The 5484-nt window shown below is 48.1% G+C and overlaps 1 pseudogene; it reads right to left on the bottom strand.

The window, feature by feature from the left end:
• Positions 1-5249, bottom strand: part of LOC101576311 — a 6334-nt pseudogene extending 1085 nt beyond the window's left edge.
• Positions 5250-5484: the final 235 nt, after the last annotated feature.

Raw genomic sequence — 5484 nt, 5'->3', positions numbered from 1 at the left:
AGAGAGAGAGAGAGAGAGAGAGAGAGAGAGAGAGAGAGAGAGAGAGAGGCTGAACCCAGGGCAACATATGTTCTAACCACATACTCTACCACTGAGATTACACAACCCCAACTGCACAAGTTATATTTTTAAAAGACAAGAAATAAAGGAGAAGTTACCCGCCTGGCTTGTTTTAGACCCAAGCATATTTGGGATTCCCTCCTGCTGTAGCCTGTTCCCCTCACTATATCAGTACCAGCACAGCAATGCAGTTCATGAGATGGATTTGAAGGTGATCCTGTGAGCTTGTTCATTGAAAGTTTGGGTGGGTATCAGGATTCCAAAAGCACCAAGTCAATAGCAGTGGGCCACCTCATGATCATTGGTGATGACAGAACATTTGGGAAAGCCATCTGGAAAGCACGAAGGGAAATCAAAGGGAAAGACTAGGAATATCCAGTCCGAAAGACCCTGGTGCAAGAGGTATCAGTGGAAGCGAGGGAGAAAGCTGACAGCAGAAGTCTCAGCCTCTGTGACCAGCAAGGAGAGGAACAAAGAGCTGATCTCAGAGCATGAGAAAGGCCACAGAAAGATGGAAAATCACAGCCTGAGGGCATGTGGGAGGGACATATTCTGAAAGGCATGGTGGAAAGTTTGAGAAGTGCACAGCCGTGCAGTGGCACTGGTGTGCTGACAAGGAGATCATGTGGTGTTCATGTCAGAAGCAGAGGAACTCTCCTGACTCATCTATCATGGGAAGAGCTGGGGGATGCCAGTAGTGAAGGGAAGGCCCCAGGCCCCGGGGGGACAAAGGGATGGAAACAGTTTCAATACATGTTATTAATTATTGTCTCCCAAGAGCCTGCTGTGGAGATGGATGACAACACAGGTGGTGTTACTTAAGACCACTGCCAGCATAGCTCGCTACATCTTTCCTGGGCATGAATCATAATCTCTGAGCCTTCCTGTTTCCCACAAGGAGGTTGTAGCGCTGATAAAGGTATTGCAAGGATGAAGTGTTATGTTACCCCCAGTCACCTCTGGCTCGAAAGGCCCCGGGGGAAAATGTTCACTGCAGCTTAATACTTGGCATATAGTGAATTAACTCAAGAATGGTTCTTCAAAATTTAAATCACAATTTCTGATAAGTGGCTAGTGGTTTCCATCCCCTCACCCTCTTTGCCATCCTTTATTATTTTGTCCACACCAGGGTGGCCAGTTTTCACATGGATACCATCTACTTTGCTTGCAGAAGACTAAGCTAGAAGCATTGTCATTGCTATGGCTGAGGTTGCCACTGTCATTTTAATATCTCCTAGGACTTAAAAAGTGTTTGAAATAGTTTTCTTGGATACAACAGAACCTTTCAAAAAGGTATAACTTTTTAATAGAAGCGACAGTAATTGCAAGTCCAGCAGTTTAGTTTCCCATGCTGGGCATCTTGCTGGTACATACCCAGTTTTATATTTAAGAATAAGTGGGTTTTATGTGGTTTTTCTTTTTCTTTTTTTTTTTTTTTCAGTACCAGGGATTGAACCTTGTGCTTGCCAGGCAAGCACTTACTCTACTGAGCTATCTCCTGGCCCAGTTAGTGTATTTTGATTTCACATAAGTCACCTCTTTGTGGCCTTTTAATATTCTAGCCATTTGGTCAGATTTTTTTCCTTCAGTGGGCCTGGCCTTGCTTGGGGAATGTTTTGACAAATACAAAGATTGAGTATGTTTATGTTTATATCATCACTACCTGATTCAAGGAAATATCCAAGTGGTATCTCATCTCACCAAAGCAGCCATGTGGGCCAGGCCAGTCTGTGACTTCCTATCTTTCACCAGGTCTCTGGCCGCATTGGTATCTGTGATGTCCCCATACTCAACTTGTCACCATGGGGTCCCTCCTTCTCAGCAACACTACCACACTCTTCTCACTCCACTGCCACCCTCTGCAGAAAGGCCTGGAGCAGCCATGGCCCTGCAATGGATAAGAGATGTCCTTGTCCCCCAGAAAGCTTAGCTCACATTCCTGACATTCGCAAGGAGGATGGAGACTGGGCCAACAGTGAGTCTCAGTGTCCACCTCTCTCATTATGTATAATGCACTCAGTCAGTATCTGGTCCAGGGAATAAAGGGATGGGATAAGGCAGGGAAGAGAACAGGAGGTGAGAAGAGGAGAAAGTATAGAAAATAGAAGACTCAAGGAAAAAGAAGAGGGGAGAGGAGAAAATGAGAAAAGCAAGAAAGGCAAAAAGAGAAGTGGGGGAGATAGCTCGGTGGTCTAAGCGCCTGCCTGGCAAGCACAAGGACACAGGCTCAATCCCCAGTACTGCATGCTGTGTGGGCTCCGCGCCTTTCTGGCCACTGAAACCAGGTGTGATGGCACACTCCTGTAATCCCAGGGCTGGGGAGGCTGAAACAAGAGGATCACTGAGTCCAAGCTGCATAGCAAGTCCCTGTACCAAATAAATAAATAAATCTTTAAAAAGAAAGAAAGAGAAAGGAACAAGAAAGATAAAAGCACAGCTAGGTAGGTAGAAAATGGTGCCAGGCAGGCTGGAGAGCTCAGGTGACCCCAATCATGGTAGAGTGCTGCAACCAGGCAGAAGACACCTGTAGGACCTGAGCCGAGTCACTCAGCCTTGCCCAGCCCACAGAGCAAGGTTTTACAGCAGTGCCTCGGTTCATAGACTGAATTCTTTCTTTCAAATTGGATGAGAACCAAATCAAATTTCCCCCTAAGATCAACATTGGACCTAACCATCAAATTGTAACAGGAGGGAATCAGCCCAGAACCCTCTCTCCATGACCATCTCGGTCGCCGACAGTCCTCCAGGGACCAGCAGAGCTGTGTTCCATGCAGCCAGCATTCTGTAGGGGGACACATTCCCCAGTCCCCCCTTGATGACCCACTAGGCATGACCTAATCCACCACAGGGAAGAAAACAGCTACAGCTTCAGTAGGAGCTAACTTGCAGAACACGGAAAGGATTCCAGGACAAATCTTATTCTGCGTAGCCTCTTTCTGAAGCTAAGGCACCTGCCTACACACACCTTGGGCTCTGCCCTCTGCAGCACCAGTCAGAGTCTGCTGAGAAGCCTTCAGAGAGGAGAGTGTAAAATGGAATGTAGAGATTTATAATTGAAATATCTTTCCCCCTGGGTATCCTTCCCTCTTATTTTTTTTTTAATGAAAATTCAGTCAACTGAATATTGAGTTCCCCAAAGAAGACTCCTCAGCTGTGGATGACGCTGGGCACAGGGAGAGAAACTCTAGCAGAAAATGACGACTGCTCTTGGCTAATGATCACCTTGCATGGGATTAGGACGGACAAGGTCTTTGAGCTTCACCCCCTCTCAGCTGCGAACTGGGTATTAGGTACAGACAATTGCTAAAAGCGCTTTGCACGAGCCTGCAAACCAAACGGGCGCTGGATCCAATTTTACACATGTACAGGTATATCAAATAAATTTAATTTCCCCATTGAAGGTGCTTGCTTTTAATTCTGGGGCCAGCAGTGCAGAACAGTTTCAAAGATTAAATTCCATTCCGAGAAAGCAGTAGTTGAGGATAGAACTTCTAAGGCACAAGTGACCAGAAAGCAAAGGATTTGGGGACCACATGGCAGAGGTGGCAGTGTGCACAGGTCTAGTGAGCAACTGGCAGGCAGGAAGGGGCAGTGGCCTGGAAAGACCCAAGTGAGTCAATAGCCCAACCCCCACCAGGAAGAAACCCTGTCTCGTATTCATGCCTGCTTATTCCATGACTCGCTTCCCCATTTGGTCCTGGGAGTAATCAACTTTACCTGAGCAATGGTGCTTGCAATCCCATTGGTTGACCATAGTTTTGCCCTACCCCACATCCACCTAGAGAGACCCCTTCCTCTCTACCTTAGCCCTGCATGATTTTGCTCTATAAAAATAACCTGAAAGAGACAGCTTCCTGGGCAACCCGCTCGGGGCCCCCTTCTGTCCTGTTAGAGACAGAAGCTTTCTTTCCCAATAAATATTCTACTCTCAGAAAAAGAAAAAAGGAAGGGATAGTGGCAGGATTGCCTCGGTCACCTCATTCCAAGGCAGATAATCACCCTACTTACAACCAGTGTAGGGTCGGCTTTGTGCCCTGCCGTGGCAGCAGGCGCCCACTCTCCTCTAGGGCTCCTGGTGTTACTCTGCAGTATGTGAGGGCGGAAGCTTGGCTGCCAACCTCTCTAACCACTGGTACACCCCAGGAAGCTGTTATTTTACAGACTCAAGGTGTTTTAGCAATCATCACAGCACACTTCCCCCACAAAGCCTTTCCTACCTTCTGCCCCTCACTCACCACCACCGGCCACCTCACCCTGTGTCTCCTTCGCTCAGCTGCTTTGCACACATCTGCACGGTGGCTGTCCTAACAGGTGGCACTGCCTCCAATGAAGGCCTGCCGCTTGGGCAGTTCTTGTCCCTCTCTGTCAGGAGAGGCTCCGGAAGGTCCCAGGCTTAGAATCCTGTGGACACACAGAACCTTTTGGTAAAACCCGTAGGCCTGAGAAGCGCATGCTGGCTTTGCCAGCTGGGACTTTGCCCAGTGCATTGCATGTGTTCAGCCCTTAGCGGGAAGAACAGTTTATTGACTAACTTTTGATCTCAAGGGTTCTGCCTGCCTGGTGTCTGGTTCTTGAGGCCTTGGGCTAGTTGGGGCTTTTTGTCACACTGAGCAGGTTGGATTCCACTGCTTTAGGGCTCACTGCATGCCAAATGCTGTGTCCAGTATTTCAGATAAAATACCTTGTTTCATTATTATGCAGCCATATCACATTTTCTCTTCTAAATATTAAGACAGTGAGACTGAGAGTTTCAACAGCTCACCGCCAGGAAGCAAACCCAGAACTCCCCAGCCTGTGCTGCCCCTTGTCCTGCTGTCCATTCCAGGTACTGTCCCGACCCAGCTCTCCCTGCCCTGCTAGCACTCTCCTGGTTCAGGCAGGGGAACCCTGGTGCATGTCCCCCTTGGTTGAGTGTCCTGTCCCAAAGTTCTGACACAGCCTAAGATGAGGCCCAGGAAGTTGTGCTCAGCAGGTTCCCCAGCCTCCTATAGAGCCTAGCAGGGTCACCCCAAGGGTGTGAATTCACCCTGGTTCACTCAGAAACTACTCCCATATATGGTCCCTTTGTTACTCAAATGGCAACAACACCCGGATCTTTTCTTCCCCATAATTTTATTGAGAAACAAATAGCAGACACACCCTGATCTTAACACCCATGCCTCCAGCCCAAGTTCACGTTACCTCTCCATCACGACCCTCCAGTTTACCTACACACTAGAACAGGCAAAGGCTCCGTGACTCCTGCCTAGTGCAAGATCGGCCTCATACAGAGAATGCATGGCATCCCTGGAGGCACTGTACGCCTTCCTTGTGAGAAGCTCCCTGCCATCTGAACAACCCTTCCTCAGTGTCTGAGCTGACTTGAGGAGAGCAGAAATCGCGGCTGAAGAAAATTCTGTGATACAGATATTAAATTCTTTTATT

The sequence above is a fragment of the Octodon degus genome, unplaced genomic scaffold, assembly GCF_000260255.1.
Source record: "Octodon degus isolate 3935 unplaced genomic scaffold, OctDeg1.0 scaffold00179, whole genome shotgun sequence".
In the NCBI taxonomy this organism is placed as follows: domain Eukaryota; kingdom Metazoa; phylum Chordata; class Mammalia; order Rodentia; family Octodontidae; genus Octodon; species Octodon degus.
Note: the sequence above shows the minus strand (reverse complement) of the source record. Positions and strands in the feature narration are given on the sequence as shown.